Consider the following 13,667-nt stretch of genomic DNA (forward strand, 5'->3'; position numbering starts at 1 on the left):
TGTCCAAATAAACGGTGTCCAAATGAACCGTGTCCAAATAAACGGTGTTCAATTGATCGTGTCCAAATGAACGGTGTCCAAATGTACCGTGTCCAAATGACTGTGTCCAAATGTACCGTGTCCAAGTACACCTTTCCCAAAAAATTATATAGTCACTGGCAAAACTGGCAAAGAATTGAGTAAGAGCTGAATAAAAAATTATATTAAATATTCAATATCAAAGGAAAAAGTAACAAGCGTAAGAAACCAATAAAAGTTAACAATAAAAATGCACTTACATGTTCACAAAATGACAGCGTACAACACAGTTCTTTACACTTCAGACTTATAATCTGAAATACTTGCTTTTCGGAATTATGACACAAGCAAATGATATTCAAATGCGTGAATTTGGTTGTTAATTTTGTTGTGCCGTAACCGGGATAGTATATTATTGTAGCGGTTAATGTGACGCACCTGTTCGTTCAGATTATGATTTGCGACTGCCCGCCCGATCTTACAATTCGGCGGTATTTATAATGTCGGAGTCGACATTCCGTTGCTAGTCCAGGACTCTCGAAATAGCGTTAACCTCTCGCTGTCAGCGCCTTGCGCTGGCCTTTGCATCAGCGCTTTTGGTCATCCCGGAGTTGAAATGCAAATTTTTAAGCGTACGGCGCAACTGAACAGAAATAACGCAACACCTACCTACAGCGCGACGCCTATACCACATATCATCTCGTCTTGCCAAAAATCTAATAATGGTATCATAATAAAAATATACATGGATGTATTTGGCATTTGACGCTCTTAAATTTGCGTTGGAAAAATTGTTGTATTTGGCAAAAATAATAGGTGGGGGTGGGGTTAAATTAAAAAATGTGACAAATTTGAAAAATCTGATTACGCCATTGTAAAGAGCACAAAAAGCCATAAACATTTTGTACAAATTTTTTGTCGTTACGCCTTATATTTTCGAAGATATTCGCAAAAAACTATAAAATTTGTTATTTTTGAGGGGTTGTTTCAACCCCTAAACGTCGAGATACGCAGCAAAAAAAAATACGTGTCTAATATTTTTTGATGCTCAACAACATATCCAAAGCGCATCCAAATCGGGTAGGGACACTTCCGACCGTTCCCTTGTAAGTAATTTCTAGAAAAGTTTAATAATTTCTAGGAAAGTTTAATAATTTCCTAGGAATTTTCTAAGAAATTACTAAACTGCTGCTCGCTGCTGCAGCATTTCACTGCCCATAAAAACCCACCTTAAGAGTTAAGAGGTCCCACAGTAATAAGTTTGAAAACCGTGCGAGGCAAAATGGAGGAGAAAATAAATTCAGAACGCTGAGAAGAACGAGTGACCGAAGCAGTGGCCAAAACAAAGTCAGCATGTAAGCATGGAGGTTGAGCATTAGAAACAGAAGCAAAGTATGAGTTAAGCTGGTCAGACGTGAAAAAGTGTAAAGGAGAAGTAAGAGTCGACTTCGCAAGACCCAGACGAGCCAGTTCTCTCCATAGTTTAGCTGAATCAGTGATATTGATAAGAGAGTTATATTAAAATTCGCTCCTAGCTGATTGCGGAAGAGTCTATAAGTAGCATAGCCTAAAAGACTGTTAGAGCGTTTAGCCTGTTTATAAAACTGATTACGGAGCCGAGTCCTCAATTCAACCGTAAGCCGCCGCGCAGGAGGCCTCCTAATCACAAATACACGGGCAGGGGCAAAGGCGTCCAGTGCCCTTAGCAGAGTACCAGACAGCACCTCACAGAATATGTCCACACCAGTATCATCATATAAATCATCAATTTCAATATGTATACAGCACCAGCGATCCAAGATATTCTGAGAAATCAGAACTATCCTCAGTAGTTACGCCGCAAAATGGAGCGCTCCGAAACCAGATTTAAGCCAAGTGACATCAACAATTTAATAAGATCGTGTCCAGCAATAAAAGGACTCGGAGATTTAGTGAATGATAGAACTCAACATCATCCACGACAAAGACATCCAGCCAGGAGTCAGAGATAGCTGTATGATAAGTAGCATCGGAGTTGACAATATGCAAAGATGAACTATGCATAAGATCACGCAAATAGTTCGCATCTAAGTTGTTAGTTAAAAGATTGCAGTTTAAATCACCACCGATGATGATATGTTTATAGAGATGAGAAAATTTAGCTATTCGACCAGTGATTCGACAAACCCATGTAAGAGCAGTCCCTTGGATCTCCTATAAACAGACGCAAATAATAACGATTCGTCATTACGCAAACGAATTTCTATAACAAGATATTCAGGGGCATTGGCGCAGACACCACTAGAGGTTGCAATGACCTTAACTTTGAAGGCATTATGAACATAACAGGCAACTCCTCCGCCCATCCGTTCTACTCGATCATGACGAATCAAAAAATGATTATCCAAGGCCACAAGATCGTCTGAGACATCCGCATGGAGCCACGTTTTGGGAGAAATAATGTGATAAAAGCCAGTATTAAAATGTAGCCTGATAAACTCAATATGTCCACGAAGAGAATTGGCGTTGAACTGAGCAATACGGAACGAAGAAGAATTATGCTGACCGACGGATGACAAAGGACAAACAAGTCGGACCTGTCAGACAAGCTCAGCAAGATTAGTATAAGAGTTAATATGGATAACAGGTTCATCATCAGAACGTCTGACGCATATTTGGCCGTTCTTTACCCAGACAAACTTATACGACTTCTCCTTAGCAATACGCTTAGCTTGCTGCAATAAGTCGTAAGTGCCCTTAGATAACAGCTCATACACATAAATTCACATTACGATCCGAACCGCCACCACACACATCCTTCTGCTTAAGTGCACCCTTAGCGCGCTTTTTCAATATTACCTTATCGCGAACGGTGCCCGAGGCCAAGGTGACAATGAACGAGCTCTAAAATGCAGCTACTGTGGGACGGGCCTGAACAGTCGCTGACAGTGCCCTCTTAACCGCTCTGACGCCGAGAATATGGCATGACAAGTCAGGAACGTCCAATGCCTTTAGTACATTCTTAGCAAACTCAGACGGAGCAACAGATAACGTCGATTGTAAACCTGATATAATCTATTCATTTCCGCCATGAGCTCCGTGAATCGACTGAGCAGACTTCAAGTCGTAGATTTCGCGAATAAGATTTGTATTGTCTTGCTCCAATTTAGCAATGCGCTGACCATTTTGAGCAACCGCGGTATCAACAAGACGATTTAAGTAACTGACTTTATCACTAAGTTCTTTATTAGTCCGTTGCTGACTATCTGAAGCTAGTCTATGACTAATGAAAGCAGAAAGCTTCGTATCTGTCTTTTTTATCTGCTCAATCAATCCACGCAAAAGATCATTGGTAGAGTCATGCATAGTGTCATGCGTACGTGCACCAGAGAGTGAGGCGCCAACAATGTTAGATGCGATATCGCCTTGATCTAAAGAAAACGCGCTGCGTTCTTCTTTCGGTCTAACCGGCATATTTAAAAACTGAAATTTGCAACAAGCACTGGCAGCTCTTGTGCTAACGTAAGCCTTGACACAACCCGGATAAAATGATCTATGGCACTCAGCACATGAACTAAATTTACCGGCAATCGATTTAGAACACTTATGCCCGTTCTAGACTGGAGGATGATCCTATACTCTCGGCTCATCCTCCTTTCTATTGTGTACGTAACATAAACTATACATAAACTATAGATTTTTACTCGTCTACACTAGAGCCACAAGTAGAATCATCCTCCAGTCTAGAACGGGCATTAGCGCACGTACGCTGCATGTGTTGTCTACAATCGCTTTATCACTTAAAAGTACTAGAGTCACTCGGCACACCGATCAAACAGTAAGCATATAAAAGTAGTACATATAGATCACAAGAGATGCCGTAGAATGTGGTTTGATCAGATGACACAAGATTGCGTCCAATCCAATAACAGCCGAGTGCAAGGAAGAACCATAGAGATATAAGAATAGAGTGCGCAAGCAAGCTGAAAAAGCGATAGAGGAATAGAAAGAGAACGCTGCATGTGGGCCCCTTCTGTTTTTGTCTATGCGCGGATGTGCAGGTAATGGAAGATTGTGTATCTCGGTATTCTTAATATTCTGTATGTCATTTTGTAGCTAACTTTATTCTTATTTAAGTAACATTAGTACATTACGTTTTCTAAGATGACAAAAAAATACTTGATATGCAAAATAGAAGCATCTCCTAATTCCAATTGTAGTTTTCACATGTAAGTACATATTAATATTTCTAATCTAAAAATTTAATTAATTATATATATTCAATAAGTTATACAATCAAACAAGGGAAAACGCCGTAATCGGTCAGGACTGGATCTTGGTTGTCCGAATAATATATATTAATTTTAGAGTGACTTTTTACGTACAATTCTTTGGCCCTTGGCAGACCACGCGCCGTTACTTCCGGACATAACGCAGTCTCAACCAAAGCCAGAACGATACAGTCACACGATTAAATTAATATCAATTTAATCATATTAAAACATAGGGTTGTGTGGGGTGATGTGCAACATGGGGCGATGTGCAACGTTTCCGATTCCTGGTCTGCATGTCGACATTTGACAGAACCGCATACTGCCATCTGTTTGTGTTGACAGTACCTTGTTTTAGATAAATAACTCGCGAGATAGCACGCACCCTGGTTTGCTGTACGAAAAGCGAGTTAAATTTCTCGAGCTGAATGTAATTTTTGCTTTTCACATTCATAGTGATTTCGTGAATTGGTTTTAGTCATCTTATAGGTAAATATTTTTATATTGTTAGTTTTTCAAGTACTTTTGATAATCCAAAGCGATTTTGTGATTTTCTTACATTGTGTTGGTGTCACGCCAGTCCGCGCAAAATAGCGTGTTTGGGGTGATGTGCAACATGATGTGAAAAGTGTCGACATGCAAGGTCGCAACTATTTTACTTGTGACAACTGCGATTCAGATGATAAAAAATAAAGTTTTTTGCGTTTTTCCTTTCATTATATTAATTTTTAAGCGATAAATAAATAAGAAATCAAATAAAAAATGATTTTTTTTTTAGGTCGATTACAACACAGTGAAATTTTTTGTTCACCAGATTTAGATTAATTTGTATTTAAGAAGCCCAAATTTAACATTTAAGTCGATTGATGTCGATATTCATGCATTTTTTACCTTAATTTTACCTGTGTTGCACATCACCCCAAGAAAATTTGAAAATGCTAAAACAGACGTTTTTGAAAACTCGAAAAATTTTTAGGAAAAATTTAAAATTTTGAAAATCTAATCACGCAGAATTTTAGTATTTTCCTTCCTCTACATTATACAGCCATGATATATTCAAGAATTTGATTTTTGGATATGTTTTCCGAGCAACGAGTGAAAGTGTTGCACATCACCCCACATAACCCTACACAAGAAATTCGGATTAAACGATATGATATATCTATATATATATACATATCATATAGGATAGGGTATTGAGAATATAAAGGAAAATGTTGCGAAAAAATAACACCCCAGCCAGGATTCGAACCTGGACCTCCCTCATTCCGTGACGGGCGTCTCACCAATTCGACCACTGAGGCATGTGGTGATATTTCTTCGCAACATTAGTTATAAGGAAGAACGTCTTTTTCGGCGACGTATATAAACAATAAGTATGAAATTATACGACCGTGTAAGATATACAATTAAACAAGGGAAAACGCCGTAATCGGTCAGGACTGGATCTTGGTTGTCCGAATAATATATATTAATTTTAGAGTGACTTTTTACGTACAATTCTTTGGCCCTTAGCAGACCACGCGCCGTTACTTCCGGACATAACGCAGTCTCAACCAAAGCCAGAACGATACAGTCACACGATTAAATTGATATCAATTTAATCATATTAAAACATACACAAGAAATTCGGATTAAACGATATGATATATCTATATATATATACACATATACATATAGGATAGTGTACTGAGAATATAAAGGAAACCTGCCTCAGTGGTCGAATTAGTGAGACGCCCGTCACGGAATGAGGGAGGTCCAGGTTCGAATCCTGGCTGGGGTGTTATTTTTTCGCAACATTTTCCTTTATATTCTCAGTACCCTATCCTATATGTATATGTATATATATATATAGATATATCATATCGTTTAATCCGAATTTCTTGTGTATGTTTTAATATGATTAAATTGATATCAATTTAATCGTGTGACTGTATTGTTCTGGCTTTGGTTGAGACTGCGTTATGTCCGGAAGTAACGGCGCGTGGTTTGCCAAGGGCCAAAGAATTGTACGTAAAAAGTCACTCTAAAATTAATATATATTATTCGGACAACCAAGATCCAGTCCTGACCGATTACGGCGTTTTCCCTTGTTTGATTGTATATCGTACACGGTCGTATAATTTCATACTTATTCAATAAGTTATTTCAAATATATATTTAATAAATTATAATCTTCCATATAAACAGGTTTCCCAAAAATGAATTATTAAGAAAAAAATGGATGGATGCTATAAATTTATCAACAACTCCAAACTTCAAAACTACATATATATGCAGCGACCACTTTGATGATAAATTATTTTATTATTCTGATGAATTCAGAAGCAAAAACGACTACGAGCAGAAGCTGTTCCTGAAATAAATTTAAATCAATATTATTTGTCAACAGAGAATGTTGCAAAAGAGCCAGTAATAGAGAGAGTATTAGTTAGCAACGTATTAATAAACCTGAAAATAATATATTAAAGGAGAAAAATTTAGAATTAAATAAAGATTGTGATAAAGAGACTGAGATATGTGGAGAAAAGATGCCTGTGGATTCTTTTTTCAGTGGACAATAGCAAAACTTTATATTTTTATAAATATTTAATAATGTGCATATTATATTGTTAGTACTAAAATTTTTGTGTTAAATAATAAGACTGATTTAATTTTTGTGTTAAAAAAACTTAATTTTTGTGTTAAATAATAAAAGACTGATTTATTTAACTATTTCATATATAATTGATTAACATTGTATGAATAACAATATGTAATAAATTTTGTTTTATTATTATATATATTGAGTATGTTTATATACATATATACAATTCCATATATACAATTCCATATTCAATTCCATATTCAAAAAAAGTAATATTTTATAGTAATACTATGTACTTTGCTGTAATAATTTTGTAATTTTGGGAATTATTCTTTAAGGATATATTTTCAAAGTGGTTCAAGGGGTTAGAACATAAATGCGTTATTATAGGTTATATCTCTATATGCGTTATAGACAATGAGCACCGCAAAGGCGCATGCGCGCATAGACAAAGACAGAAGGGGCCCACATGCAGCGTTCTTTTTCTATTCCTATATCGCAGTCTCTTACGTGCTAGCATACGACTCGCGCACTCTATTCTTATATCTCTATGGGAAGAACAGAGAAGATATAGGCGCATGCGCATCAAAGATCCCTGTCACCCACAGATACAGCCCAGAAAGTGAGGTTGGAATCCAGACAGATTTAGCACCGAAATAAAGGCATAAAGCTGGCAAATTTAGAATAGATTGAATGTAGAACATGACAAGCAGCGAAAACATGCTTATACCTGCAACAAAAACGGCCCAAGTCAGCCAACGGCAGAGATATGCTCATACAAACAGAGAACGATAATACAGACGTGCGCGCGCGCGCGCGAGAGAGAGAGCGAGAGAGAGAGAGAGAGAGAGAGAGAGAGAGAGAGAGAGAGAGAGAGAGAGAGAGAGAGAGAGAGAGAGAGAGAGAGAGAGAGAGAGAGAGAGAGAGAGAGAGAGAGAGAGAGGAGAGAGAGAGAGAGAGAGAGAGAGAGAGAGAGAGAGAGAGAGAGAGAGAGAGAGAGAGAGAGAGAGAGAGAGAGAGAGAGAGAGAGAGAGAGAGAGAGAGAGAGAGAGAGAGAGAGAGAGAGAGAGAGAGAGATGATATGATATATTTATTATGCCCAAGCATGGCTAAAGGGCAAAGATACATAATTGCAAATAAAATATACTGTAATAGTAACAAATAAGAATTGCGATAAAACAAAATAAACAGCAGTATTAGGAGCTAAATAGTATATATGAAACTAAGAACTAACGCAACTTAAAAACTAATAACAAGTACGGTATAAACAGATTACGGACAGAATTAAATAAGTATAATATACCCACTCGGCATGTTATGTTGCTGAAATATTGAAATATTCGGAAATGGTGCAGAAATATTTCGTTAACATTTTATTTGTAACTATGCATCTGAAATATTTTAGAAATGTATCTGCATCATGTTTTTTATAATATTGCATTAACAATATTTCTGAAATCTTTCAGAAAGTTGTTTACAATATTTGTAAGTTTCTGTAATATTGCAAAAAAATGTAGCAGATGCAATATTTCAGAAATATTTCTGAAACATTATAAAAGTAATAGTACGTTTGCATTGCACGAATAATATTTCTGTAACATATCAAACGCAACATTGCATTTAAAATATTTCTGAAAAATTTCTGAAAGATTGCGTAGATAATGAAAAATTGAATTGCAGGCTGTGAATTTCTACAATATTGCAGAAGAAATATTGCAGAATGGTTTAGAAACATTTCTGATACATGATAAAACTATTATTACGTTTACATTGCACGCGTTATATTTTTGAATGTTTCACATACAACATTGCATTTGTAATATTTCCGAAAAGTTGCTGACAGACTTTAAAACTTATAAAAAATTAAATTTATTATTATATAATTATTGGATTTTTTCTCTTTTATTAAGAATTTTCTGATATTCCAAATTTTGTCATATGGCATTTTTAATATAAAATATAAAATATTTAATAATATTTAATATAAAATAATATTTGACGCTGACTGGCAAAAAAGATTTATTCGTATATCTGTATTGTTAATATTGTTATGCGATAGCTTTATGCTCACCAAAATAAGCAAGTATAATGAAGAAAGAAGCGTCAGAGTCAGAGGATCACCACTACCCTGTTCGATCATCGATGTCAAGCGACAAGGCGCCGGTATACTACTTGGATGGGTGACCGGCTGAGAGAGCGGATTTCTTCGGACAAACGCGCGGCGGCTATACGCACATATACGGCTTAATATATTTTTTTTGTTCCGTTAATAAAATATTTCATTTTTCACATATCAACAAATAGTTTTTGCGTCAGTAAGAAAATTTTGTTTGCTAATACAAAACATTTTTCTCAGTGTAAAATGTATTTGAAATATCTCTGAAGTGTTTCTGCAATATTTCGTAGATATATTTGAGAAATATTTCAGTATATTACCGAAATATTGCCGAAATCTTTCAGCAAGGTTGCTTTGAAATAATTGCGGACATTGAAACATTGCCGAAATGATGTAGAAACGGTCGTGAAATATTTCTGAAATATTAATGAAAGGTGTAATATTTCAAATGGAATTTTGCAGAAATGTTTCTGAAATATTACATACCGAGTGGGTAGGCACTATAGAAAGTAATTACAGGCCTATGCAAATAAAAAACCAGTAATAAGAAAGAACACTAAAAACACTAAAAACCTCACATAAAAAACCAATGTCATCCTAATTCAAGTGCAAGCAAAAACGCACCAAGAAGATCCTTGAAGGAAGTAAATAAAGACGCAGAAGTGATGTTGCCAGGAAGAGATTGCCAGAAATAGACCGAAGAAAGATGAAAAGTTTCTGTAGGTGGTTGTTCTATAGGAAGGAATATGAAAGGTTTGTGATGTGATAGGAAGGTGGTCCGATCTCCTCAACATCGGATCATGTAAAGTGAAAAGCTCGCGCAGATAAGAAGGAGAACGCATGTAAAGAATACGAAACATTTGGCAGCCGAGAAAGTATAACCTTCTGTTTTCAACTGAAAGCCACCCCAGTTGGCGTCTAAACGGAGTAATATGTTCATCACGCTTAAAATCAAAGATAAAACGAATGCAACAGTTAACAAGTCTCTGTAATATAGTATTCAACTGTCTGCTTAACCCATGATAAATAAAACAACAGTAGTCAATGTGAGGCATAATTAAAGACAATACTAGTTTAATCCTTCCTAGTAGAAAGAGAGTTTTGCTTCCTCATAGAGGAAGCTTTGTTTTCGTAAAAAAAATTTTTTTTATTTGTTTTTCTGAATGTGTTCAGAATGTTCTAAAACGTCGAAAAATTGTAATTTAAAAAAATGTCTGTATGTATGTATGTGTGTGTGTGTGTATATGTGTATGTGTGTATGTGCCAAATTTACCGAAATTTCTATAACTCTAGAATTAATCAACCAAATCTTAACGAAATAACGCCGCAACTGCGGTGCTCTTCGCGTTCCAAACCCTATCTCCCTGCTAGAGGTTTCCAGGGAACTCGAACGCTTATACAGAAAAGAAAACTCTTCCCGGATCTCCCGACGCATCTCTTGAAATCAGCTCGAGACTGTGGAGAATATCAGCCGGAGAACAGTAGAGATATATCTGTATGTCATCAGCAAATAGCATGTGATAAGCAAAAGACAAGATTCCACCTATGTTAATAATATAAAGAAAATAAAAGTGGGCCAAGCACAGAGCCTTGAGGGAGAGAGGGAGGGAGAGGGAGAGGGAGAGGGAGAGAGGGGGAAAGGGGGAGAGGGAGAGGGAAAGGGGAAGAGAGAGAGAGAGAGAGAGAGAGAGAGAGAGAGAGAGAGAGAGGAGAGAGAGAGAGAGAGAGAGAGGAGAGAGAGAGAGAGAGAGAGAGAGAGAGAGGAGAGAGAGAGAGAGAGAGAGAGAGAGAGAGAGAGAGAGAGAGAGAGAGAGAGAGAGAGAGAGAGAGAGAGAGAGAAAGAGAGGAGACGACGATTGTCGATTGTTTGAATGCGCGACCGCGAGCAAACCGAATGTGTTCGTGTACTTTTCGTTGCAGTTTACTTTTCGAAGCAGTGTGACGTATTTTGTGCCTATTCTACGGCTTGCATTATTTCGTGTGCAATTTTTACATAACAATGACACTTTTGAACTCTTAAGAGTTATTTTAGAACAGAGAAATAATACAAAAAAATAATTAATTTTATAAATCAAGAATTTAAAAAGAATTCTTTTTTTTTTCTTGCTATTTGGGTTATATATAACATATCTGCTTTTAATGAGGCATAGATATCTGATATATATGCAGAATCAGATAACTTCGAATAACATCGAGATCGAGAGTCACTCGAGGCGCTAGCTAGCATAGCTTTAGAGTAAAGAACAAGAGAGTTCCAGAAGAGTAGAAATTAGAAGAGAACGGATTACCCGCGTTTTCGCAGTCAGTTGTGTTGCAAGTATTCGACGTGGTTTGGCTGTGCCTAGAAGTAGGAAAAAAATGACTCCATTAAGGGGGGAGCCTTATGTAACCGGTCAAAAAAATCGAAAAAATTTTTATTGCATAAATCATTAGTATAATATCTCTAGAATATGTTCCCAAAGTTCTAGAGCAAAATTCGAACTTCAAATAGGCGATTTTATACCTGAGCGTTACGCAGGTAAAGCGCGCGCTCCGAGAACTTGAAACTTTAAACGCGTTTTTCTCAAAACCATGTTTTTCAAATTGGTGTGCAAGATAATATATATATATGTAGGAAATTTGTACTGCGATGACTGGTACCTCCACGTGGTCAGGGTGGGTAACGCTAAAACCAGTACAAATTTTGAGAAAACACTAATTTTGAATGGATTACAAGGTCAGACTCATTAAGTTATGATTTTTATGGAATTTTTGGATACTGACGACATGGTAATGCAGTTTTTGGAATAAGTCGTGACATTGTGCAGGTAAGACATGATGCGTATTCAAATGTAATTGGGCATATTCTAGAATGGGGTTATGGGGTTATGGGGTTTTGGTGTTTTAGGGTCAAGGGGTTATGGTATTACAGGATTACGGAGGTATAGAAAGATAATCAAAGTGCGATGGTTTCGATTATAGGGGTTTAGAAGCTTATGGGGCTATATGGTTATGGGGTTTTGAGGGGTATAAGATCAAGGGGTCAGGGGGTTAATAGTTTATGAGGGTTTTAGGGCCAAACAGCTTAATTAAAGCGATTATTGAGATGAGACAAGTCGTATAAATCATATTGTAAGATCACTTCATCAGGTTTTTGGGTTATTTTGCTTATGGGGTCATGGGGTTATGGAGTTTGTCAAAAAGGCCACTCAAATTTTGAAAGCCCTCGCTTATACGAACATTTTAAGCCCAAACTCAATATTTAAAGTCGCTTCAATTTTTGGACAGAGGGAGGGGCCACTTGACGTGGAATGTCACATATATATATAATTTTTCCTATATTATATATATATATATATATATATAGTATAGTTCTTAATTTAATTATTATTGATATAGTTTATATAATATTTCTTCTTGTGGATAAAAATAATGTGTGTCTACTACAAAAGCACTATAATAAAAGTAATTGTAATTTGTTTCTGTATTGTTCTTTCACCTCTAAATTTGTGAAACTGCTTTTCCCAATACTGAATACAAATCAGCGGTGTACTAGTCAAAATGACATCAAAATGACATTAAAATGATGTCAAATTATAGACATTTTTTTCTCGGTTTGACGTCATTGTGAGTTCCACCATTTTGACGTCTTTTTGACGTCATTTTGACGTTATCATAACTTTTTGTTCTCCTTGGGTTGTAGAGAGCACTCTCCTGAGTAATCTTCAGAAGGTTTTAGCCGTCGCTCGTTGTTTATTAAAAAGTTATGAACAAATATAACAGTTTGTGACCATAGTACCATAGACGTATAATTGTGCCCTAACCTAAATGTTAGAAAAGGAAATCGTCTCTGCGAGCATATATATCTTCTGTCCTTCAAATCTTGCCGGAAGATCTCTAATGGGAATGCTCAGTCTATTATAAAGGGTGTCCTAAAACTCGCGGATACGGAGCACAGGACGCGATTCTTTATGCTAAAAGAAATAACTTTTTCCTTTAGCAAAATTGCGTCTGTAGTAGTTTTTGTAGCACAGTAATAAGTTAAAGTTAACGAATAAGCGAAATAGATTTTAAGCAACATAATACAGAAAAAGGTCAAGGATTAGATACGAGCGACTGAGGAGCGTGCGCCGCGCCGGCCCTGAGCGCCACATAAACGAGAGCGCTCATTCGTTAACTTTTAACCACTCCCCAGTGAGAAGGCTGATGTTGAATCGACGTCAATTCAACGTCGATTAACCGAAAACTCATTAACATCAAAATTGACATCGAAAATCAGTCCATTTCGATCAAATTGTTTTGACATCAAGAGTTGCTTCTTTCTAAGTTACCTGTGTTCAAAACCCTAAAAATATTGTCTAGAATTAAGAGATTGTCACTAATATGAGAATATGCAGACAGTCATCGATTCTATATCGATCGACATCGAAATACGCGTATCGCGGCTTCTTGTCGATCATTGGTCGCCGATCTGTAGCTAGCGCCGGCGTCTAGGGCGATGTATTCCTACGCGCTCAAATATAGGCTCGTGCATTGTATCGGCGCCTTTCGAGGCCTATAACGTTTTTTTACGACGCCGCTTGCGGCTTTTACGACTAGTGGTTCGTCCTGGCCGTTTTTCATAGAGGAAGAAGTGCTGAGCCGACATATCACAGAATGGAATAATGGCCGTTATTATCCGATCGGAACTTAAGTGCCATTAAACGGAAGAAGAAGA

General features: G+C 36.8%; 1 protein-coding gene across 2 annotated transcripts in view; it reads right to left on the reverse strand.

Annotated features, from left to right (window-relative positions):
* The window catches only part of LOC139780034 (uncharacterized), a 200,439-nt gene that overhangs the window by 74,370 nt on the left and 112,402 nt on the right, over positions 1-13,667 (reverse strand). The gene's annotated exons all lie outside the window — the stretch shown is intronic.

This window comes from Temnothorax nylanderi, unplaced genomic scaffold (assembly GCF_030848795.1).
Source record: "Temnothorax nylanderi isolate EJ_2023f unplaced genomic scaffold, tnyl_v1.0 TNYL_tig0258_pilon, whole genome shotgun sequence".
In the NCBI taxonomy this organism is placed as follows: Eukaryota; Metazoa; Arthropoda; class Insecta; order Hymenoptera; family Formicidae; genus Temnothorax; species Temnothorax nylanderi.